Source organism: Salvelinus fontinalis, chromosome 42 (genome assembly GCF_029448725.1).
Source record: "Salvelinus fontinalis isolate EN_2023a chromosome 42, ASM2944872v1, whole genome shotgun sequence".
NCBI classification, from domain to species: Eukaryota; Metazoa; Chordata; class Actinopteri; order Salmoniformes; family Salmonidae; genus Salvelinus; species Salvelinus fontinalis.
The window spans coordinates 14,520,625-14,547,458 of NC_074706.1; the positions used below are offsets into that span (position 1 = coordinate 14,520,625).

The 26,834-nt window shown below is 42.4% G+C and overlaps 1 protein-coding gene across 3 annotated transcripts in view; it reads right to left on the bottom strand.

The window, feature by feature from the left end:
* The window catches only part of LOC129841328 (catenin alpha-2), a 697,172-nt gene extending 671,403 nt beyond the window's left edge, over nt 1-25,769 (bottom strand). The window contains exon 1 of one of the 3 annotated variants that reach the window (XM_055909550.1): nt 25,465-25,769. The gene's annotated coding sequence lies outside the window, so the exon portion shown is untranslated. Of the gene's footprint in view, nt 1-2,609; nt 3,049-3,950; nt 4,335-25,464 lie in introns of those variants that run through there. The other 2 variants (XM_055909553.1, XM_055909551.1) reach the window with 2 other exon arrangements.
* Between the last annotated feature and the right edge of the window lie 1,065 nt (nt 25,770-26,834).

The following is a 26,834-nucleotide window of genomic DNA, read 5'->3' on the forward strand; positions in this document are numbered from 1 at the left end:
CAGTGTTTAATTGCTATATTGTAACTATTTCGCCACTATGGCTTATTTATTGCCTTACCTCCCTTATCCTACGTCATTTGCACATACTGCATATATACTTTTCTATTGTATTATTGACTGTATGTTTGTTTATTCCATGTGTAACTCTGTGTTGTTGTTTGCGTCGCACTGTTTTGCTATATCTTGGCCAGGTCGCAGTTGTAAATGAGAACTTGTTCTCAACTGGCCTACCTGGTTAAATAAAGGTGAAATAAGAATTTAAAAAATGAGAGTGTTTGTGTCCTCTCCTGCTCATTGTTATGATGGGCTAGGTGGCAGAGGAGAGGGTTAGAAACAAAGACGGAGAGAGAGAGAGAGAAAGAGAGAAGGCACAATCAGCCCTGAAGTGGGGTAACCCTCACTACTTCACTCTACTGAGAGAACTGTAGAGAGGAGAGAGACGACACACACCTGCTGCTGTAGGGCCCCTGAAGATTGAGATGTGGAGGGTAGTCGGAGGAGATGGTCTTTGGACAAGAGAAGTCAGGGTCTTCTCTTCGATGGGTTTACCCTGCTCTGGCTCAGAGAGAAGTGCTCAGCTCAAATAACGGTTTCCTCTCATCTCCTACTCTACTCTCTCCTCTACGCTGCACCTAAAGAGAGTGTGTGTGTGTGTATGGGTATGAGTCTGTGCGTTCGCACGTGTGTGAATCCATGTCAAATGCCAATACAGATGTACAATCTTAATTTTTGAGCCAGTTTGATTACAGCAGAAAAATAATCCTGCAGCAACAGGAAATGTGAATTATAATTTATGGGCATTTTTGTAGGGGTTGATACATTTTTCGTTGAGGGAAAAGCAAGTCTGACATTTCAAAATCTAAATGACAAACTTTAGAATCCTTTTAAAAACTCAAATATACTAAGAGATTGCATTTTCTGCTGTTCAGGAAAATTCTCAGTGACAAAAGAGTAATCAAATTAAGATCATACATCTGTGTGTGTGTGTGTGTGTGTATGTGCGCATGTGTGTGCGTAAGAGCGTGCATGAGTGTGCAAATGTACTGCATTCGAGAGTAGCCTAGCTTAATGAGCTTCTGCATGTGTCTGAGAAATCCGAGAATATTTGGTGAGAGTTTGAGTGTGGAGCTATTCGGAGCTTTTTAAACTATTTGTTGTGCTTTCTTTGCGATTTAAATCCCCCTGAAACCCAAAAGGATAGAATGACCCATTTTACAGTTCCCCAAATTGCGTCTTACTGCTAAATCTTATGAAACATGGCTGCCCCGGAGCAGTGTGGATTAGACAGAAGATTAAGTACCAGTGAAGAGAAGAGGGGTAAACATTGTGTCGTTTGTACATACAGAAAAACGTGTGTGCACGCACACATGCTGAAACACACACATACATGCACATCGACAGTGTACAGACACACAAATCTCCAATATATACAGCAGCAGGTGCGTGTCTTCTGTCTCCTCTCTACAGTTCTCTAGGTAGAGTGAAGGGGTGAAGGTTGTGAGGTTTGCAAGTTTTGGGCAATGATATTTGTGCATCTAACTTTCTCACTCATTATTATTCACGGTTCATTCAGGATTATCCGTAATCATGGTAGCATCCACATTAATGTAGAAGTGTTTTGAAACATATTCTATTCTTATCTACAGTAAAAGTGACTCCAAAATGACACAATCAATTATTTACCATTCATTTCTATTGGGCACAAAATAATCTGAAACAAAACCAAAACAAACTGAAAATGCATCCAATAAGTTTGTAGAGTCACAAGCTTGTGTAATAATTGTGTGCCATGAATATGGAGCCAAATACGACACTACTCAAATACACATAAGTGAATTTGTCCTTACATTTTTGGTCCCTTAAAATGGGTGGGACTATGTACCAAAAGAGCTGTAATTATTAAACGGTTCACCCAATATGGATGAAAATACATTTGAAATTAAAGATGACAGTCAGTACTTTTACAGCAGGATCATTGTATCATTTAAAATCCAAAAAGCTGGAGTTCAGAGCCAAATAAACAACAAAGTTGTCACTTCCCTAATACTTTTGGAGCTCACAGTATGTTTTATTGCCACGGTGAAAAGTGTTGTTTTACAGGTTCACTTTAGGGTGAGCTAGTTTCAGCATTGCAAGAGGGCTTCTCAACACACATGCAGACAATGAAGACACACACACACACACACAGTGTCATTCCCAAACCCTCTGGCTGACACCTCTCTTGGCTCATCTGTGGGTGTGTACTAAAATAGCACCGTATTCTCAACATAGTGCACTGCTTTTGACCAGAGGCTTATGGACCTTGGTCAAAATTAGAGTACTATATGTGGAACAGTATGTCGTTCGGGACGGGCCTTGTGTCAGAGCAGCTTCACCCCTGGCCCTGGTGTTGAATGTAGCACGGCTTCAACAGTGTGTGAGCGTGTCGCTGCGAAGAGGTGCGGAGAAGAAGGACGTGACTGAGAACATTACTGGGATGTTAGTTATTTACACACACACACACACACACACACACACATCACAACCACCACCGCAGATAATGAAAATGTGTCAAATACCACTTTTTTACAAACAGACACACGCGGACACACAAACACACACACACTTACCTGGCCGGTTGGGGTAATTCCTTTACCGTTACGTTAACAGTTGTCTCTCTTACAATCAGCTCTGTTTTCTAAAGGAGTGACGACCTCAGCGCAACCTCAGCTAATGATACTGTTTAATGAGCAATGAACAACAAACGGTGAGGAAATATCCCACATCAGGCGACAAATCGCTGACTTGTGAAAAACAACAGCATGGGAAACAACCAATGAGGCGTCCCTGTGTATTCGGTTCAGCCTAACCTAGATCCGTGTCCCAAATGGCATCCTATTCATATAGTGTACTACTTTTAACCAGAGCCCTATGGGCCCGGGTCAAAAGTGGTGCACTATAAAGGAAAGAGGTTGCCGTGTGGGACGCAGCACTAGTTTAGCAGAGCTGCCTGGCCCTTTGTAGCTGGTTTTGTGTTCTCCACTGTTAGCCTTTGTCCTGTTCCGGAATCTCTCACAGAAATGTGACTGGTGTTGTCGTGTCTACCGCTCCCATCCCTACCCACCACAATGCTCTGCCTCCCTCCCTCCACCATCGCACTGTTCTGTTTAGATCCACTAATATGCCATGGACATTACAGGCACCTAAAGAGGTTGGACGAAAAAAAAGAGAGAGAGAGAGAGATAGAGAGCACTAAATTGCTGCCTGCCATAAAATGAGGGACAGTGCACATGTCCTCTATGGCATTGTTGTTGTTATTGCTCAATGTATGTTTATTTTGACCTTTGATTATTGTTGTTAGTGCTGTACCGTTGACAGTCTTGATTATTATTATTTCAATTATGTTAATATCGTAAATGTATCACTTAATCCCCTAAGTACGCATTGGCAATATGTACATTGTTACGTCATGTCAATAAGGCAAATTGAATTGAATTGTGAGCGAGAGAGACACAGAGAGTAAGACACAGAGAGTAAGACACAGAGAGTAAGACACAGAGAGTAAGACACAGAGAGTAAGAGAGGTGTTTGGATGTTTGTCTTTGCTTGGTGATTCCCCTTAGGCTTCATTCTAGCTGTGGAGATAATAAGTGAGAATTAACACACACTCGTCAGTCTCTAGGAGCGAAAGAATCCCAGCATGCCATCTGCCCCAGGAGACAGCCACAGTCTCTGTCTCTCCATCTCGCTGTCTCGCTCTCCCTCCCTCTCCCCTCTCTCTCTCTCTTTCTCCCTCCCTCCCTTTTCCTCTCCCTCTCTCCCTCCCTTTTCCTCTCCCTCTCCTCTCTTTCTTCTCTCCTATTTCTCTTTATTAGTACCAGCATTAAGGGTTATGTCATACTGCAAGAGACATGATCCAGCATAGTCAACCCCCCAGCCCCCCCCCAATCACTTCTTCTAGTTTCAGCTACCTCAATTCCCCCTATCCCATCTTTTCATTATGACACAGTGGACCTCTGGCCCGAGCACAGCACAAGGAAGAAAGCGATCGCCGTAAAACAAATAGCCGAAGTTAAATCCACAAAAAGCACCGTTCAATCACTCCATCTCCTGCCAAGATGAATTAACTCTTGGTTGCAGAGCTCCTGAAACAATGAGTCCACTCTAGCCTAAAGAGAGAGAGAAAGAAGCGGCTTGGATCCAAAGCAATTGTCCGGTGCTACTGCTTGTCAAGGACAACATCTCGGTTTTTCAAATGGCCTTGCCTCCAGTGAGGGTAAAGATAGAGATGATTGTGTTCAGCTGGTTGTCTGTGTCTCACAGATGTAGCCAACGGGGATGACGGCCATGTGCCAACTGGGCCTGCAGTGTCTGCCAGCGTCGTCATCGCGCGCCCTTGCCAGCCACTGCCAACAACCAAAGCAAATTAACATTGGAATCCGTCCGAGTCAATGACGTGCTGCCACTAAATTCCAGCCGCGGCCACGTTTCCATCCAATGTCACCGTTCCCACATTGAGATGTGATGCAGTCAGGGAGAAACAGTCTTGAGTAGGTATGAAATCGTATGGATATGATAAGCTGAACAAGCAGACGTTGTGTAGAAATCAGAGAGAGAGAGAGAGAGAGCGGAACCTCGCAGTTCTTATGTTGTTGTTGATGATGCTATTTGGGGCTTTATTTAGATGTGTTAATCACGCACGATTCATAATCCCTTTAACATATGCATCTCTGCAGGGATAGACTGGGACCTGAAATAGGCCAGGTTTTTCCCTGATACACCAGCCCTTTTTTTTTAACAAATTTCCCTTTGTACTCAGAGGAACGTTCTAATGTCGTGATGACATGACTGTTGTAGAGGAAGAAGAATCAGAAGAACTGAGTGCCAGGAGGACCATGCATCACCACCACCATCAATCCAACACCTACATGGTGTCGTCCTCGCCATTAGGGATGGTCACGGTTATTACAGTATTTGAATATCCAAACGGACATAAGTATTTGATTATTTGTGAAAGTATTCATTTCGGAGGAAAAAAGAAAATCATTTATAGGCCTATTTGAATGAAAATGCTTTGTCTACAATTAAATGGTCTATGTGACATTGCTACATTTTTGTAAAACAACAGTTTTATGAGTTATCGTCCCATACTGGAAAACGTATTGACAACACGTGGAGTGTGTATTGACTACTGAGATCCACAGGCACAAACAGCGGAGGCAGCCCTAGGTGTTAATCCATTGATACCTCATCAGGCATACTGGACCTGCATCAAACCACAGCGGTTGACAAATCAACGCCATCGTCACCTCTCCAACAACCAACACTTGGCGTCAGTACCAAGCGGCTCTGGCACTGGCCTAACTGTGCTCCTTAACAAACTGCCATGGCAAATGGCCTAGACAACAGGACCTCTCAGTGAGCAGCTAGGCAAAATCTCCTTGCCAGGGACCGCATGTATGAACTGATCCTAGATCTGCACTCTGACTATGAGACGCTTCGTTAATACGGGCCCAGGTCTTTATGGCGAACGAGACTTGATCTCAATTAGACTAACGTTGATAAATAAAGTGTATGAAACCAAATACAAACTATGGGCCCTGGTCAAAAGTAGTGTATTTATATAGGGAATAGTGTGCCATTTTGGATGCATGCATTTTCAGCGTGGATCACAGATGTCCACAAAGCCCTAGCTCCGCGTCCGGCAACACAACAGTTGCATAACAGCGACACAATGACAATGACCCTGTCATTACCCCCAAAGAGACAGAGATCAACAGCCAGGGATAATGATGACAAAGACCATTCACAGAGCTACAGTAAACCACCACCCACCCACCCACACAATAGGTCTGAGTCAACGTCAAAAGACTCGCCATTACATTCACCCAGAGGGCTCTCCATTGCATTCATCAAGGACACTCAAGTAGGCCATTTCCATAATCAAGGCTCCATTGCCTATACTGTATTTTCCCTCAGTGAGTGAATTAACCCGGCTTCTCCATGGTTGTTCACTGTACAGAACTTTTAACATCTAGAGAGTAACTTGTATTTTCAGGAAGCTATATGTGGTTCATCTGGGAATCGAACCCACAACCATGGGGTTCGTTCAGCAAGGGTACAACTTCAGATTGAACAAACCTTTCTGACATGTAGGATAGCGAATCATGTCAGTAGTAGTGGAGTTGAGCAAGATGGCGCTGACAGAGATGGTCGCCTCGCTTAGGAAAGTCCTTAGGAAACTATGCAGTCAATTGTTTGTTTATGTATTATTTCTTACATTGTTAGCCCAGAAAATCTTAAATGTTATTACATACAGCCGGGAAGAACTATTGGGTATAAGAGCGACGTCAACTTACCAACATCACGACCAGGAATACGACTTTCCCGAAGCGGATCCTTTGTTCGGACCTCCACCCTGGACATTGGATCTAATCCCAGAGGCTGACCCAAAACAACATCGTCACCGCAGGAGAGGCCGACGGAGCGGTCTCCTGATCAGACTTAGAAGGCGAGCACACAACCCCAACCCAAAATAAATCATTCTCTCTACTATCATTCTGACATTTCACATTCTTAAAATAAAGTGGTGATCCGAACTGACCTAAGACAGGGAATTTTTACTAGGATTACTTGTCAGGAATTGTGACAAGCTGATTTTAAATGTATTTGGCTGATGTGTATGTACACTTCCGACTTCAACTGTATGTGAATCAAAGCCACAACCCTGGTGATGCCAGAAACATAGTTTAACCCACTAAGCCTTTGGGACCATGTAGTTCCACAACAGAAGCTGATTGGGAGGCATCATGGCAGTACATGCTGTTCTGTTCTGTCAGGGTCATGTTGACATACAGGGATTAACTTCACTAGAGTACTACTACTACTCTGTTTCCTGCTGCTATTGAGATTAACTCCACCGCTACTCTGTTGCTACTGCCCTCAATCTTAATACCATGATACCATCACGTTAATAGTGTGATAAGCACACAGGGACGAAGTAGAAACAAGGTCAGACACATGTGTCTGTTTGTTTTGATTTCTCTCCCTCCTGTGCATTTGATTCGATCAGAAAATAACATTTGGCTTTTGAAAAAACAGGTGTGAATGAACCATCAAGTACAAATTAATTTAGCCTAGTCAGTTAGTGTATGAATTAACGAGCTAGCCTACCAATTGTTGTGGTCCAGTTTTTCGCAAAGGAGTCCTATCCTGGAATGGATATGAAATGTCACGTTCAGAATGGGTTGCTAGGCTATGAGTGGCGTATATAGGCTTCATTCCACAATATCTGGGTCCTTAGTGGTTAGTAGAGGTCGAACGATTAATCGGAATGGACGATTAATTAGGGACGATTTCAAGTTGTCATAACAATCGGAAATCTGTATTTCTGGACACCGATTTGGCCGTTTTTTTATTTTTATATATATATATATATTTTTACACCTTTATTTAACTAGGCAAGTCAGTTAAGAACACATTCTTATTTTCAATGACGGCCTAGGAACGGTGGGTTAACTGCCTTGTTCAGGGGCAGAATGACAGATTTTTACCTTGTCAGCTCAGGGATTCGTTTTTGCAACCTTCCGGTTACTAGTCCAACGCTCTAACCACCTGCCTTACATTGCACTCCACGAGGAGCCTGCGTGGCAGGCTGACTACCTGTTACGCGAGGGCAGCAAGAAGCCAAAGTAAGTTGCTAGCTAGCATTAAACTTATAAAAAACAATCAATCTTCACAATCACTAGTTAACTACACATGGTTGATGATATTACTAGTTCATCTAGCGTGTCCTGCGTTGCATATAATCGATGCGGTGCCTGTAAATTTCTCATCGGATCACAGCCTACTCCCCCAAACGGGGTGATGTCGTTGCACCAAACGTTGCACCAAACCTAACCATAAATATCAATGCCTTTCTTTAAAATCAATACACAAGTATATATTTTTAAACCTGCATATTTAGTTAATATTGCCTGCTAACAGACTTATGGATGCCACCCGTTAGGTAAAATACGGAACGTTTCCGTATTTCACTGAAAGAATAAACGTTTTGTTTTCGAAATGATAGTTTCCGGATTCGACCATATTAATGACCAAAGGCTCGTATTTCTGTGTGTTATTATGTTATAATTAAGTCTATGATTTGATAGAGCAGTCTGACTGAGCGATGGTAGGCAGCAGCAGGCTGGTACGCATTCATTCAAACAGCACTTTCCTGCATTTGCCAGCAGCTCTTCGCTGTGCTTCATGCATTGAAGTGTTTATGACTTCAAGCCTATCAACTCCCGAGATTAGGCTGGTGTAACCGATGTGAAATGGCTAGCTAGTTAGCGGGGTGCGCGCTAATATCGTTTCAATCGGTGACGTCACTCGCTCTGGGACCTGGAGTAGTTGTTCCCCTTGCTCTGCAAGGGGCGCGGCTTTTGTGGAGCGATGGGTAACGACGCTTCGAGGGTGGCTGTTGTCAATGTGTTCCTGGTTCGAGCCCAGGTAGGGGCGAGGAGAGGGATGGAAGCTATATATGAAGGTATATGAAATACAAATGGTATAGAGAGAAATAGTCCTATAATTCCTATAATAACTACAACTTAAAACTTATTACCTGGGAATATTGAAGATTCATGTTAAAACCACCAGCTTTCATATGTTCTCATGTTCTGAGCAAGGAACTTCAACTTTAGCTTTCTTACATGGCACATATTGCACTTTTACTTTCTTCTCCAACACTTTGTTTTTGCATTACTTAAACCAAATTGAACATGTTTCATTATTTATTTGAGGCTAAATTGATTTTATTGATGTATTATATTAAGTTAAAATAAGTGTTCATTCAGTATTGTTGTAATTGTCATTATTGCAAATAAAAATAAAAAAAATCGTCTGATTAATCGGAAACTGCTTTTTTTTGGCCCTCCAATAATCGGTATCGGCGTTGAAAAATCATAATCGGTTGACCTCTAGTGGTGAGTGCTGGACTTGGCATCCCACAGAGCTATGAGTTGCTTAAGGACACAGCTTCAATACAGTTAGATGACAGGAAGTAATTTTCCCCTCTCTCTAGCCAACTCTGGGCTAATGTTAAAACAGCTCTGCGTGTTGGGACTGGGAGACCTGCCTGCTGTCGCCACAGAAACCTTATTGCAGCCTCATATAGTGGGGTTTATTGGAGCTCCCATGAAGGGGTTTCTGATAGCTCTTAAATTTCCATGGCCAGATATGCTTTCTCATTGTGCCAAACCAAAGCCTACACTTTTGATTAGCATGCTACTGGACTCTTCTGGCGCAAATAAGACCCGGGTTCGAACTCCCAGCGTCAGTCACACTGCCTGCTGTTCACTAGAGCTATGATATAGGCCTACTAATGTCATAGTGACTGGCCACAGCCATGGCAGGTTTAGTTCACACTTCCAGTGAGTTCACACTTTCAGCGAGATAGAAGTAGCGTAGCGTCCAGTATTATCGGCATATTCAACAGTGTTAAAGAAATATATTACCTTCAACAGAGTTATCTTGTGATCAAGCAATCGATGTTTTGTGATTATTGGTGTCGTAAAAATGTTAGCTAACGGGTTAACAAAATGTGTATACATATAACTTTTTTGAAAACTCACAAAATATAACTTACATAAACTGTAATGAAAATGGTCAGCTAGCTAGAAAAGTGTCTTTAGTTGCAAAACGTACCGTTATTTTCCAGGCCATGTAAATGTTGAGCTAGAGGTGATTTAATCCTACAACCGCTAGAGAGTGTCCGAAGTTAGGGGAAGTCCGATGTTAGGGGAAAATTAACTAGGATATATGAATAAAAAGCAGCTAAGGATATATAGTGACTTACAGTGAGACTGTTCAATAATAATAAAAATGTGTGTACTCAGAGTTTGGTAAATATACTTGCAGAGAGAGTATTTGCAGAGAGGGTTGAGGCAAATGTCAGATAGAGCACACTTTTGAAATATTGAAGTTGTGCTTACATAGATTAAATGTGCATTAAGGATTCTGTAACACTCAGAGAAAAGCCAGTCTAAAAATGTCCCTATCACTTCTCATTACAGGAGCTAATATGCTACCTCTGCAGTGGCCCAGATTCACAGGAGCAGTAGTGTGTGCTTGTGAGTGTGTCATGTGTGTGTACAGTACCAGTCAAAAGTTGACACACCTACTCATTCCAGGGTTTTTCTTTATTTTTACTGTTTTCTACATTGTCAAATAATAGTGAACATATCAAAACGATTAAATAACACATGTAATCATGTAGTAACCAACAAAGTGTTAAACAGATCAAAATATTTTTAGATTTTAGAATCTTAAAAGTAGCCACCCTTTGCCTTGATGACAGCTTTGCACACTCTTGGCATTCTCAACCAGATTCATGAGGAAGGCTTTTCCCACAGTCTTGAAGAAGTTCCGACATATGCTGGGCACTTATTGGCTGCTTTTCCTTCCTTCTGCATCCCAAACCATCTCAATTGGGTTGAGGTTGGGAGATTGTGGAGGCCAGGTCATCTGATGCAGCACTCCATCACTCTCCTTCTTTTAGTTTTGATGTCTTTTGATGTCTTCACTATTATTCTACCGTGTAGAAAATAGTGAAAAATAAAGAAAAACCCTGGAATGAGTAGGTGTGTCCAAACTTTTGACTGGTACTGTATGTGCACGTGCCTGTGTACAAATATGTGTTGGAGCTTGCGTGCGGGCATGTGTGACGCGCGCACGCATGGGTGTACCCATCCATACGTACGCATGGGTGTGTGAGAGTGCCATGTTAGAGGAATCTCTAAAGCAGCAGTAGCAGTTGGGGCTCAACCTTTCATATTGCTGTTCACCAGAGCACACACACACACACACACCATCGCACAGCCAGAGAGGCTGATCAAAGTAGATACGGGAATGTGTGTGAAGCCTCAGCGCAGCCTTGCAGCTTCCCCGGCATACACATGCATGTATACATACATAACCACACAAACATACACACAATCGCACGTGCCCTTTCTCTTTCTCTCTCTTTCTCTCTTTAAAGCACACTCGCTCGCTCTCTCCCTCTTACACATGTGTACACACAAACGCGCACATATCTTGCAAGATCAAAGTAAAAACAATGGGGAGGCTTTGAGACTGCTGATTTGAGGGCGAGGTGCAAAACAACAATCTCAAGCTTGTAGCCCCACATGAGAGCCCTACACGGAGAAGACTGATTCTGTAGCCAGAGAGAGAGAAACCAGCAGGTATGAAACAAATAGCTCTCGAGATCATAATTACATTTGTTGGCGCTGATGACATCCGCCGAGCTTCTCCTGGACATGATCTAAGTGCAATTTCAGCGAAACACGCGCCTCGAATTAGTGGAAATTACAACGTGTCAATTTCCTGCCCGTGTCCTGCTGCACGAGTCAATGACTAGCCTATTAGATGATAACGTCTTTCACAGGCGTTTCTCTCAACTCAACACGACCCCACCCACTCACCTCCTCAGGTAGCTCCTATGAAGACAGACTTCAAACTTCAAAGACCAAAGTGACAGACTTAATCAAAGTTGTGCCTCCATACAGTGTGACACCTGTACTAGCTAGGGTACAGTGTAGCCTGGAGCAGGAGGCTCCCTCCATACACTGTTGCAGATTAGGCATATGGCGAACATAAGGTGTTTTTGGGGTCCCTCGCAGCTAACCACTAGCATGATATTCCTTATGAATCATTACTGAAGTAAGCATCTATATACAGCCTTATAAAGGTTTTATGAAGACTGAAGTCAGCTATGTAGCCTTATAAAGGGTTTATGAAGCAGTCATTTTGCCTTAGAGGTTGTACTTCATTTGAAATAGGCCCTCCTCATGTATGGCTGCCGCACAGTGAAAGGTGTAGGGTCCGTCCCAAATGACCTACACAGTGCATTATTGTGGGCCAGATTTAGTTCCGAAAAAAGGGAATAGGGTGCCATTTTAGGACACACATGGAGTTATGTAAAAACCTGCCAGGCCTCTCCCATTGAAGAACTATTAAAGAGAAATCCATTTCATTGCTTTCCTGTAAACAGATAATATGCCATGAAGATTTCCCTTTTACCGCGTCACTCATTACAGAATAAAAAGGACCAAGGCACGACGATGGGAGAATCAAATTGCTTTCCGTATTCGTAATATCTTTTTTTCTCACCACAAATTGATCAAGTTTGAACCAATAACAAAAACAGATGACTGGCGACAAGCAATTCTATCCGGGCAACGCAAAACGGTCTCTAGACTGGATAGGTAGCTTCCCAAATGTCTTACTATTCCCTACATACAGTAGTGCACTACTTTGACCAGGGCATTATATAGAGAATAGGGTGCCATTGGAGACGCATCATAAACTTCACTGAAAATATGATGTTGAATCCAGATTGGGGAATTGGATGGTGGAGATGCTTGAGGAGTTTTATAGCTTGTTGTTTTATTTCAAAGACAAGCTCATATACACAGACCGACACTGAAGTCCCTCTGAACATCCAATAAATGTTTTAATCAGTGGTAGAAACACACTAGTCATATCTCAGGCTTTTGTCATCTACATAGACGACGCACATCCTAATTGACTCTTATGTAACTACGTGAGTGTCAACTAAGTCTAATTGACTCTTATGTGACTACGTGAGAGTCAACTAGGTCTAATTGACTCTTATGTGACTATGTGAGAGTCAACTAAGTCTAATTGACTCTTATGTGACTATGTGAGAGTCAACTAAGTCTAATTGACTCTTATGTGACTATGTGAGAGTCAACTAAGTCTAATTGACTCTCATGTGACTATGTGAGAGTCAACTAAGTCTAATTGACTCTTATGTGACTATGTGAGAGTCAACTAAGTCTAATTGACTCTTATGTGACTATGTGAGAGTCAACTAAGTTTAATCTCCTGCAGTGCAGACTACTTTCCAGGACACACTAAAACATGTTCTCACCTATTGTAATTATTCACTTTGAAACACAACAAAGGCAGCACCAGGCCCTCAGAGCCCCTCAGTCTCTTTGAAGTAAACTCAGCAAGGCCAGGCTAGCAATTCCACACACACAGATGCAAGCACACACTGAGCACACTCAAATTGAACCATCCCCTTCTAACACTATGGGGGTAATTCTCACAGAGCTTGAAACCAGCCACCCATCCGCCCCTTTGGAAAAATGTTGTTGGGTTTCTCAAATGAGGGGAAATCTGTAAAGCGCACATGCAGTCTCTCCTTGCATGGCCCCCCTTCGTCTCAGCGGCAGAGGCAGACGATTCATGATTCATATTTTTAAGACAGGAAGGGAGCATAAAAAGGCTCCATTACTTACAGCTGTACTGACATCCTCTTGGCTGGGCTTGCAGGAATTAAAGGGGCAATCTGGGATATTCCCGATACTGTGCTTCCCAAATCCATTACAATTTTAAGGTTGTAAATGTATTTGAGAAGAGATACTGTTTATACTTAGAGTTCTGGAAAGCCTACATAAAAATCAGGCGGAATGAGTAAATGAAGAACATTTAGTGGTTAAATCGTATTAACAAGATGAGAGAAAAATAGAATTACTGTTGGGTTTTTAAATTCTAAACCAAGAGCATGAAATTACATATGGCAAGCTGTGTCCTAAGGATTGGATTTTGGACAAGATTTCGGATTTCTGTCTTTTGGTAATAGAATGATATGGTCTGACAAGCGAATGTGCTGTCATTCAGTCAGGGTGTGACAAATGCTATGCCACTTCAACAGCATCACAAGCAAATTGGTATTATTGTGTCATAATAAGCTACACACACAAGATAAAACGCTATGTTTTACCAGCTAAGAATACATTCAACTGCTGTTCCCACTACGTCCAGTAGCCCTTGCCTTTTTTGGGTGCATGGGTGTGTGAGTGTATAAAAGTCCTGCATTGGGTCAGGTACCCAAGGGTACCCAATCAGCTGGCGGGTGCAATGAAAACCTTCCTTCAACCCGTGGGTCGGTTTCCGGTTCAGAACAATTATAATGCGGGTTGGAAATGTTTTAAAATGAAGAGAATTGCAAAATGAAAGCATGTTAATTTCTTCTCTTCTCTCTGCTGCACTGCATGCAGCTGTAGGCAGCCCACTCACTGTTGCATTGGGTTGCCTAGCAGTAAACAAACATGCAGTGCCCGTGCCTCTGCCCCATAGCCCCTCATGATGTGACATTCACTGCATTTATACGGGTCGTACTGGGGTACGGATGTAAAAATCTCCAAAAAATCTGCCATCGGCGCCCATTCAAATTAGCCCTAAGGTTGCCTTGTTAAATCTGGTTCATTCTCTTAATTAAATATGACAATGTCTGATCCAACATACTTTGGTGATATAGTTATCAACCTACAGCATATCCTTTAAAAATAAAAATGTTTGCGTTCAGGGTGTGCTAATAGCATGCTAATACTTAAGACAAGCTGGTAAAATAGCTAGCATAGCTAGCCATCGCTAGCAATCAGTGGTTGAAGTAACTTTTGAGAGTAATGGAGTTGCCTGGTGACTATGAAATTAATTTACACTATATACACTGCTCAAAAAAATAAAGGGAACACTTAAACAACACAATGTAACTCCAAGTCAATCACACTTCTGTGAAATCAAACTGTCCACTTAGGAAGCAACACTGATTGACAATAAATTTCACATGCTGTTGTGCAAATGGAATAGACAAAAGGTGGAAATTATAGGCAATTAGCAAGACACCCCAAAAAAGGAGTGATTCTGCAGGTGGTGACCACAGACCACTTCTCAGTTCCTATGCTTCCTGGCTGATGTTTTGGTCACTTTTAAATGCTGGCGGTGCTCTCACTCTAGTGGTAGAATGAGAGAGAGTCTACAACCCACACAAGTGGCTCAGGTAGTGCAGCTCATCCAGGATGGCACATCAATGCGAGCTGTGGCAAGAAGGTTTGCTGTGTCTGTCAGCGTAGTGTCCAGAGCATGGAGGCGCTACCAGGAGACAGGCCAGTACATCAGGAGACGTGGAGGAGGCCGTAGGAGGGCACAAAAACTTTACGGAAAAAGCATAATCTGAGAACGGCGCTGAGAGCCCAAAACAGCCAGAGAAATATCCGCCATGTTGGGTAGTCAACATTATTCATAAATAGCATTAGAAATATTCACTTACCTTTGATGATCTTCATCAGAATGCACTCCCAGGAATCTCAGTTCCACAATAAATGCTTGTTTTGTTTGATAATGTCCATTATTTATGTCCATTTATGTCCAATAGCTTCTTTTGTTAGGGCATTTGGTAATAAATCCAAAAGCATGATCTGGTCCATTCGGACAAAATGTTCAAAAAGTTATATTACAGGTCAAAGAAACTTGTCAAACTAAGTATAGAATCAATCTTTAGGATGTTTTTATCATAAAAGTTCAATAATGTTCCAACCGGAGAATTCCATTGTCTGTAGAGAAGGACTGGAACGAGAGCAACCTCTCAAGTGAAAGCATGTGACTGAGAACGAGGCTGTAGGCAGACCCCTTACTCAAACATCTCCCATCCGGCCCCCCATCACATGAGCAGCCTGAAACCACGTTTTGACGTTTTGACGGTTGACAAAGATGGTTGACATCTAGTGGAAGCCTCAGAAAGTGAAAAATAACCCATATCCCACTGTGTAATCGATAGGGGTGTGTTCAAAAACTACAAACCCCAGATTTCTCACTTCCTGGAATTTTTCTCAGATTTTTGCCTGCCATATGAGTTGTGTTATACTCACAGACATCATTCAAACAGTTTTAGAAACTTCTGAGTGTTTTCTATCCAATACTAATAATAATATGCATATATTTGTAACAGTCCTGACCTATTTATGTTAGTTTTTATGTGTTTTTGGTCAGGGCATGTGTTTTGGGTGGGCAGTCTATGTTATCTGTTTCTATGTTGGTTTCGGTTTGCCTGGTATGGCTCTTGATTAGAGGCAGGTGGTTTGCATTTTCCTCTAATCAAGAGTCATATTTAGGTAGGGCATTTCTCACTGTTTGTTTGTGGGTGATTGTCTCCTGTGATGTTTTCGTGTTGTCGATGTATTCACTTTTGGAGCTGTTTGGCTGTTCGTATGTTTCGATGTCCGTTCCTGTTCGTGAGTTTACGTTTGTCTATGTAAGTTTATGTTCAGGTTCCGTTTTACGTCGTTTTGTTATTTTGTAGTTTGAAAGTGTTTTGTTTAGTTTTCGTGTTGCCATCTGCATCGTTGTCAAATGTAAAATAAAGATGGCTTATTTCCCTGACTCCGCATTTTGGTCCGAAGATCCTTCTCTCCTCACCTCATCCGAGGATGAGGAGAGCGACAGCTATAACAATATTAGCATCTAGAACTGAGTAGGAGGCAGTTCACTCTGGGCACGCTATTCATCCAAAAGTGAAAATGCAGCCCCCTATCCCAAACAAGTTAAGTTTTTGCATTCTTCATCAAACCATTTGTCATTGTTGTTCATTTTCTTCTGTGTTCTGTTTGAAATGTGTTGATTTGATAGGGAAGCTGAGAGGTAAAATATACTGTTTAGATTTTCTACTGCCAAGTTTACACCTTCACTATTACAGTGGAACGTTTTGTCCAGGAAGATGTCTAAAAATGATTGAATTTGTTGTTGCCCGATTGTTTTTTGGTAGGTTTCCACACTACATTCCTTCCATCTATAGCATTTCTCAATATTACTCAGTTCCTTTGGCTTTGATGCCTCATGATTGAGTATTACTCTGTTGAAGTAGACAGTTATTTTGCTGTGATCTGATAGGGGTGTCAGTGGGCTGACTGTGAATGCTCTGAGAGACTCTGGGTTGAGTTCAGTGATAAAGTAGTCTACAGTACTACTGCCAAGAGATGAGCTATAGGTGTCCCTACCACAGGAGTCCCCTCAAAGTCTACCAATGACTATGTACATACCCAGTGTACATTAAAGCTACAGGAGTTGTGACCCGTTTTTGTTGGTTGTGTCTCTCTCTCTCTCTCTCTCTCTCTCTCTCTCTCTCTCTACACCCTCTTCCCTCTCTCCTATACACTTTCTCTTCATTAGGCTAACCTTTAATGCTGATACTAGAGGTAGACCGATTATGATTTTTCAACGCCGATACCGATACCGATTATTGGAGGACCAATAAAGCCGATAGCGATTAATCGGCCGATTTTTTTTCTTTATTTGAAATAATGACAAATACAACAATACTGAATGAACACTTGCTTTAACTTAATATAATACATCAATAAAATCAATTTAGCCTCAAATAAATAATCCAACATGTTCAATTTGGTTTAAATAATGCAAAAACAAAGTGTTGGAGAAGAAAGTAAAAGTGCAATATGTGCCATGTAAGAAAGCTAAAGTTGAATTTACTTGCTCAGAATATGAGAACATATGAAAGCTGGTGGTTCCTTTGAACATGAGTCTACAATATTCCCAGGTAAGAAGTTTTAGGTTGTAGTTATTTTAGGAATTATCTGACTATTTCTCTCTATACCATTTGTATTTCATTAACCTTTGACTATTGGATGTACTTATAGGCACTTTAGTATTGCCAGTATAACAGTATAGCTTCCATCCCTCTCCTCACTCCTACCTGGGCTCGAACCAGGAACACATCGACAACAGCCACCCTCCAAGCAGCATTACCCATGCAGAGAAAGGGGAATAACTACTCCAAGTCTCAGAGCGAGTGACGTTTGAAATGCTATTAGCGCGCACCCCGCTAACTAGCTAGCCATTTCACATCGGTTACACCAGCCTAATCTCTGGAGTTGATAGGCTTGAAGCACAGCGAAGAGCTTCTGGAAAAACGCAGGAAAGTGCTGTTTGAATGAATGCTTACGAGCCTGCTGCTGCCTACCACCACTCAGTCAGACTGCTCTATCAAATCATAGACTTAGTTATAACATAATAACACACAGAAATACGAGCCTCGGGTCATTAATATGGTCGAATCCGGAAACTGATATCTCGAAAACAAGACGTTTATTCTTTCAGTGAAATACGGAACCGTTCCGTATTTTATCTAACGGGTGGCATCCATAAGTCTAAATATTCCTGTTACATTGCACAACCTTCAATGTTATGTCATAATTACGTAAAATTCTGGCAAATTAGGCAGCCCAAACTGTTGCATATACACGGACTCTGCGTGCAATGAACGCAAGAGAAGTGACACAATTTCACCTGGTTAATATTGCCTGCTAACCTGGATTTTTTTTAGCTAAATATGCAGATTTAAAAATATATACTTCTGTGTATTGATTTTAAGAAAGGCATTGATGTTTATGGTTAGGTACACATTGGAGCAACGATACGCACCGCATCGATTATATGCAATGTAGGACACGCTAGATAAACTAGTAATATCCTCAACCATGTGTAGTTAACTAGTGATTATGATTGATTGTTTTTTATAAGATAAGTTTAATGCTAGCTAGCAACTTACCTTGGCTTCTACTGCATTTGCGTAACAGGTAGGCTCCTCGTGGAGTGCAATGTAATCAGGTGGTTAGAGCGTTGGACTAGTTGACTGTAAGGTTGCAAGATTGAATCCCCCGAGCTGACAAGTTAAAAATCTGTCGTTCTGCCCTGAACGAGGCAGTTAACCCACCGTTCCTAGGCCGTCATTGAAAATAGGAATGTGTTCTTAACTGACTTGCCTAGTTAAATACAGATTAAATAAAGGTGTAAAAAAAACTATAATAATAACAAAATAAATCGGCCAAATCGGTGTCCCAAAATACCGATTTCCGATTGTTATGAAAACTTGAAATCGGCCCTAATTATTCGGCCATAGCTGATACTATGTCATACTGCAAGACACATGATCCAGCAGTCACCTATACAGGGAAAAAAGGACAATAGTGAGTGAATGACAGACACGGTACAGCTCTAATGTGAGCATATGCTGGCCTTTGTGTGTCTGTGCAGTCAGTAGTGAATAAGGGCTTCTGACGCAATATTTCCTTGGGGGTGCTGAATATATCAACTCAAAAAAACATACCATAGTCAGGGTTAAAAAAGGGAGAGAAAAAAATATCCTGTCGTAAACAATGGAGAAGTTAATGCACAAAGACACTAGGGCCTGCACACTGCGGGAGACGAGCTGAGAGCTGAGCCGGTACTGGGGGGCCACACTGGACCCTGATCTATTGTGTGTGTGTGTGTGTGTGTGTGTGTGTGTGTGTGTGTGTGTGTGTGTGTGTGTGTGTGTGTGTGTGTGTGTGTGTGTGTGTGTGTGTGTGTGTGTGTGTGTGTGTCTGCAATTGTGTGTGGATGTGTGGCAGTCATTGCGTATGTGTGTGTCTAGAGAGTGTTCCGCTGCAGCAGGCAGGATGGACAATGGGAGGGGGTGTGGGGCGGGAAGACAACACTGCCTGCCTCTGAGCCCTACAGGGAGATTTGCCTCAGATGGAATCAAAAGAACAACAAGGCGTTCCCAGGTACAGGGCAGATAAAGGGAACAGCAGAGACAGAGAGCGAGAGAGGGGGAGAGGGAAGGAGGGAGAGAGATGCCAATATAACCCTTTGAATTGAATTGAGAGCGAGAGAGGGGGGGGGGGGGAGAGAGAGTGGAGATGCTCAGAGAAGTGACTGAGCCTCAAAGGGATTAGCATAGTGAGAAAGTGTGTCCCCAAACGGCATCCCATTTCCTATATAGCTCTGTGGGCCCTGGTGAAAAGTAGCTGGCGTACAATTTGAGATTCAGACTTATGCTGAATGATTGTTCTGTGAATGCTGTTTGTGAGACATCAGAAAGAAAAAGTGACCATGACCCAGCTCTACTTAGTCTTCTGTAAATCATAGAAAGACCTTGTTGACTTTCTAGGCCTAGATCTAGCCAGCACGGTTTAGTCACGAAAGTCTGCTTTTAAAGGTCAGGGTATCTATTTGTATTCCTATAGTAGGTGAATGACAGACAGGCACTGAAGAGACAAAGAGAGTGAGTGATTGAGTGAGTGAGTGAGTGAGTGAGTGAGTGAGTGAGTGAGTGAGTGAGTGAGTGAGTGAGTGAGTGAGTGAGTGAGTACTGTCAGTACTGTCAGTACTGTCAGTACTGTATTAGTTTAAACTAATTAGCCCCTGGTGGGCCTTCAGATGATAGAGATACAAAACAATCATGTTCTATTCCCTTCTGTGCTTCAACTTCTCCCACACATCACATAGGTCAGTACTTGGCCACTCTGGTCCTAAGAAGGATTGGTAGTGGGATATATCCCAAATGGCACCCTATTCCCTATATAATGCACTGGTCAAACATAGTGCACTGTTTAGGGAATAGGGGGCTATTTAGATGTAGGCATCGCCATGGCAGGTGAAGTAATGGGAACAAAAATAACTTTGCATGATAATAACTTCCCCCTCTCCCATTCTCTCTCTCTCTCGCTCTATTTCTCACTCCCTCAATCTTCCTCTCTCTACAACACAAATGGATAAGGTTACATGGACAAGGGGGACCTGATCCAAGATCAGCACTCCTACTGTGACATGCTTGACACATACGAACGGAGTACTGTCTACAGGCTAGGATATACTGTAGCAGCTAAATTCAGATGTGCATGTCTATCCTTTGTGTAGCTAGAAGAATAGAATAGAATATAACTTTTGGTTCAAATAGAAATGTGTATCTGGCGGTGTTGGGAAAGGCAGAACACACACACACGTTGAGAGGCACAGGGTCAGCAGCAGCAATTGTGGGGGGTTAAGTGCCTTTCTCAAGGGCACAACGGCAGGAGCTGGTAATTGGGATCAGAGACCAGCAGCCTTCCAGCTGCCCGTTCAGTTCCATTCTCACTTTTGTGTTGCCCGGCTCGGGGCTTGACCTTCCGGCTGCTGGTCTGCCTCTCTAACCTCTAGGCCCCTGTCGTTCTCCAAAGAGGATCCCCTTCAAAGAGGAAAGACTTTCCTGTTTCCACCACAAATAGAAACACGAGGAAATACAGATGGTGCTCCTTCAAGACGGAGAGCCCCGTCTTGTATAGAAAAAAAGCTGTTGAAAAAAAGCTGCTGTTGATGGTGACAAGTAGCCTATTTGTGATGCATGGTAGACTACTAGGCCTACTACAATAGTTAAAAGACATCACGCAGGCAGGAGAAAGCCAACGCCATCCCTTGCCTTTGGAGAACATGAAAATGACCACAATACCACCATGCCAAAGGGAAGAGGGGCTCCTCAATACCGGGCCATGCAAAGCCGAAAGAAGATGCTGTCAAATCGGACATCAAAAGCCTGGTAGATGAGGCAAAGCTAATGATTGATAGTCCATTTCCATAATGCAGACGAGCTGATACACTATAAGCCTAAGACCCTGTCACATCTATGGCTCCTTTGCTCCTACCGAGAGGCCATGCCATGCTAGACAACATTAGGAGTCAGACAAGTCACTAAGATCCCATACTAGTGCCCCTAAAATGCACGCCCAATGCTAGGTTCATACTGGATATCAGAACACAGCCAGTGGGTTTTGACAAAAATATTGCCATTTGATAACCTAGAACATACTAAGGGCAGCCGAGCACCCTGCTAGTCTGACTGGGTATTCAAGTAATTGTCTGCATCTCAAATAATACCTTATGCGCTATACAGTACACTACTAGTAGTACCCTTCTGCGACCGGGCCCTGGTAAAAAGTAGTGCACTATAAAGGGAATGGGGTGCCATGTGGGCCTCAACCATAATCCCAGAATAGATTCTGTAGATGGAAAGCGATAGAGAAAATCCAGTAGTCACCTGAGGGAGGGGAGAAGGTACCAAGGTGACAAGTGTGCACTTGAAACGGATCAAGTACCCTGAACATCAAAGTGGATAACTAAGTTGTGGTTGAGAACTAGCTATCATCACCCACCGACTGCACTGTCAGTGAGTGAACGAACCAAGGGGCTTAATCTGTGTCAGTCGAGGCCCACTCACAATTTATAGGACCTCCACGAACGGCAAAGAACCCATTAACAGTTCAATCTTGTCAAGATCAATATCTCGACTTGGAGGATAGGGGCAACATCATCTTCCTTGGAAGTCTGCGAGGGGAATTAATAAGAAATGTTATATGAAAAGGTCTTAAAAGAGCCTTTAAAATGCCCTGCAGCAAGTCTGCCCTGAAAAATAAGCCTTGTCTGTTGGACAATGATGAACAAAGGTGTCTTCGCACTCAGAGTTCGCTTGCTAAAATAACTCCTCGATCTTGTAGTCCATTAGCTAACTCCCTAACGTCCCCGGCCTGTGCCTTTTTTAATTGAGCCGATAACAACTTTATCACACATCATTTTACCTTTTAACAACATTGGTTTGCTCTTTCCACGCTTTGGTGATTTAAAAGATTTCCCAATGGCCAATTTATCAACTGGACACTCAAAACTAATTAATATTGCCAATTACGGTAAAACACAATAAAGGGCTCATTCCCTAATTACATAGTTACACTGTTCTTAATTCAAGTACGCAGTACTTAACTGTACTAAACAGTAGTATGCTAGTTTTTTAACTACCCTGTGAAGAATATGATTGAGTGCTTTTTTTCAAACATGGCGTCTGCCTAGGAGGCTACTAGAGGGGAAACTAACATGGCAGCTGCACGTCTAGCACTTTGTGACATCGGCGGATGTAAAAAGGACTTTATAAATACATTTGATTGATTGATAGATACTAAGCAACTGAGTCTATGGAGACGCCGGTATACTGTTGGGTGTGGTCTTTGGCTGATTGAAAGCTGGTGAGAATGCAGCTAGTGCAATGCGCTCACTCTCTCTAGGAGCAGTGCACTGACTGCTGGCTGCTGAAACTAAACTTCCCACCATATCACTGGATCATCAGACCACCTGGGTTCAACTAGCATTTGTTTTCTTGTAAATACTTTGAGCGTTTGATTGAGCTTGCCTTGAGTGCCAGACGGGCGGGGTTTGGGACTTTGGGCACTATTCTATTGGTTCCAGTGCACCAGTCAAGCTCAATCAAGCCCAGCTAAAGTATTTGATCTCCTACGAATACTATTTGAACCAGGGTTTGCGGGGCATCTCTATGGGGTCACCCATGCAGTCACTACTTTGGACAGCTAAACAAACAACATGTCAGCCAGAACTGAACAAAAGTCGTCTAGGTTATTGTGACTTTTAAATGCATCATCATCCAAAACGTCCAACTGCTTTCAGAGGGCCTGAATCACATGTAATACTACTCATACAGAATATTACAACAAATACTGAGTCATGTCTCATACATCCTAATGTCTCCATCAAAGACAAATGTGAAGACAAAACATTGTTGTCGCTATCAACGGAAATATTTGACCAATCCTCCATGAAAACAACCAAGGGATCAAAGTTGTCAGAGCAATAACCTTCCACGTTGTATTATATACATGGCAACATTAATCATTGTTATTACCATCGATATGGCACAAGTCAGTCTTGATCCATCCAATAGCCTTTAGGTATTTTCACATAAGATGCCCAACCCTAAGTCATCCTATGGTGTGTGTTTTTCTTACCTTAGCATAGATAGGCCATTCCTCAATGCAGAGCCTCAAAACCTTGAAACCGTACTCCTTTGGAGTGACAGACTGAATGCAGGGAAAATGTGTGTTTCTATTCGGACAAATCCTTGTAGTCCCTCTCTGTATCAGTCTGTTTGCTTCCGTTTGGTGCCTAATTCACAAAACCTTAGTTCAACCTGCATTTCTGTCCCAGGCTACAGGGCTTCCATGGCTACCATGAAGCCTTCCAGTTGTAGCTATCGACCACTAACAGGCTCCAAGGTGTCCTGCCAATTAGGCCCCCACCCCACAGCCACAAGATGCAATCCTATTGAACTGTTATTGATTGTGTATCTATGGACTATAGCCTATAACAGCTCTCCAGAGTTCCAGGACAACACAACAAGGAACTAGTAAGGCTGCAGCACGATAACTCGACCCAAACACTATGACTGTGTCTCAAATGGTACCCTATTCCTTACACAGTCCACACACACACACGCAAACGACAAAGCACTGTCACTGAAGAAAACAATTGTGAAGAAAACACAGAGTGAGCCATATATACTCTCTGTGAGTGTCCTCCCTGCATGCCTGGGCACCAATCAAAAGTTCTAAATGCGGCCACTCCGTGACCCCTGGAGCTCTCTGAGATGCCAGGCCCAGCTCCAGTTACAGAAACAGAATGTGTGTGTGTTGATGTTTGCGTGTGTGTGTGTTATCCACAAACCACACACCGAATCATTACCCAGCCATTACTGTATGGGACTATAATTCAATAAACATGCAGACACATAGGTCTACACACACTACCACTTTGCTTTTGACCAGTCAGCCATTCACCACTACTGGCTTATTATTGGACAGGCACCACTTCTTGCCCGGAGGAATGAGGTTGTGCACAAACAAAGCCACGGACCTATTTTAGTATTGGGGTGTTTTTCGAACAATCACAAACGTGTTGACCATCTAACTGTAGATAAAGAAAAGCACTACAGCCCTGCATTTGTATTGTATGAGCTTTGGCGCTCACATGCTACGAACGCTTTCATTGAACAGCTTTCAACACCGTGTTATGTTAGGTGCAAGGGCAAAAACAAGACTTGCAATTGGCTGCTTACCTGAGTCCCGAACTTCATTCTCTAACCGACTGTCAATAATTCAACAATAAATACAAACAAATGTGAAAAATGTGTTTGTTAAAAAAAAAACGACAACTGTGCACTACACTACTACTCCTAATTTTAAACCTGCCTGGTAGCCCACCTGAAAACAGTCAAGTAACTAATTCAAAATGATTCCGCGAGAAATGTTGAACAGCACTACTGTTGTGGTATTAAAAATAGAGGATTAAATTAAGCCACACATCATATATTAAGATGTCTGTGCCTGTCCCTATGTGATATATTCAGACAAAGAGTAGCCTAATAGTACAGCCTAACTGAGACAAAGAATAAGGGATGCATTATCCGGATGGTTGGGATGAAAATATAGGATGCGCACCGACATGGGGCTCCAGCCTAAAAGATTCAGATTGGAAAAGGAATAACTAAAATAACGAGTAATTCCATCATTTCAGCTACCAATCAACACAAAGCCACTCGAGGTTACACGAACCCATGTTGTATTCCGGCGGAAGACCCAGAATAAAACACTAGAATAAAACACAGCCGTCTGTGTGGTAGCTTAGCTGCTATCAAGCTAACATGCTACACTGGCCAGGTCTCGCGACTCGCCCGACAGAGGCTCGTGCTGACAGCGCGCATGCAGGCTTCACCACTGCTCGTTGGAGGGTAAGGTACCCACTTAGAGAACGGTTTAGCTATCATTAATTATCCAGCAATGCCGGGAAAAATAACCATACATATCATAGAGGTATTAAACGTTGTTTAAAATAGATGCAGCATAATTAGAGTATTAATTAAAATAGAGAAATTGACTAGGATGCGTGAACCTCGCCTTCAACCGTGTAGCGTCTGACCCAGCAGCGAGACAGCGTTACAATATTGCTAGCAAAACCCGGCTAGTGGCTGTCTTCAAAGCTTACCTGGTTTGATGACAGCTCTTGTATTTCAACTAAAGATGTATAATGTATTGTTTTACTGTGTATTCCTAAAAGATACTGCCTTCTCGGGCTCGTTCCTTCGGCTGAATCGCCTAAATCCGTGCGCTTTCCTTCAGAATAGTGCTGAATCTGAATGGGTGGACGGCAAGCGCGGCTGTCGGTGTCTAGGAAATTCTACCGCCGCTCCCTGCCAAATAATGACCACTCCCACCGCTGAAGCCACAGCCACAGAGAAGACAGGTGCTGATTGTGCGCAGCTCCGTGGAATAGTGAGTGCGTTGCAATATAGTGAGTTGTGTGGCACATTCAAAGGGCTGTCAAATCAACGGACTCGCTCTCGTGTGCCCGCGCATTATCTCGGTTGAGACTGCATCCTGCTAGTAGATTGACAGCGCGTTTTTTATGCGTGTCGTTGCCAAATTGTGACTCTGAAACGCTGGATATGGGACAAGTGGAGGATGCGCAAAGTCTACATGGACTGATAACTATTATGGTTATGCCTGCGTTTTTTAAATTTTATTTAGGAAAGCGTAAAGTAATCTGTGTACCACCGGTATGCGTGTTATGGAAACGGCTAGCGCAAGCTATAAACAAGGAGAAAGACTGGATGCGAGAACAAACGCACAGGCCTTGTTGTATATATCTAAAGCCAGTTAGCGCGCGTAGTCTCCGTGTAACAGTAACAACGATAATATTTAAACTTGATAGGCCTATTATGTTCAGTTGTTGATGCATCCCACTGGGCAAAACTGACTGAATAAAAAAAAAACTGACTTTGTTTCCATGCAATTTCAACCAAAAAAAATGCAATGTAATGACGTTGAATCGACGTGGAAAACAGATTGGATTTGAAAAAAGTCATCATCGTTATGGAATTTCGTATTTTTTCACCCGATTTTTAACTCCAATGACAAAGTGAATGTATTTGTTGTTGATTTCACGTTCAATTCACATTAGTTGACAACTCAACCAAATTTAATTCAAAATTAGACGTTGAACTAACGTCTGTATCAGTGAGACTCAGATCTTTCACTTTAAAATGTATGTCAAACAAAAACAAATGATTGCAAAGTTAAACAAACCATACCATATGCACAAGGACTAATTTGAACAATTTCCCCAAAAAATGTTTCCAAAAAAACATTTACTTTAAGAACGGTGCAGATGCAAAGTTTGGTAACGACACAAACAGCACAAACTATCATTATGTTACCAAATTTTGCATCTGCACTATTCTTCACCGTGGAATTGCCCATCCCTCCATATGTCTTTGGGGCAATAGTATAGGCGATAGTATAGAATGCCACCTTTTGTTTTAAGGTATTTGAATACATATCTCTTTTACAGTTTAG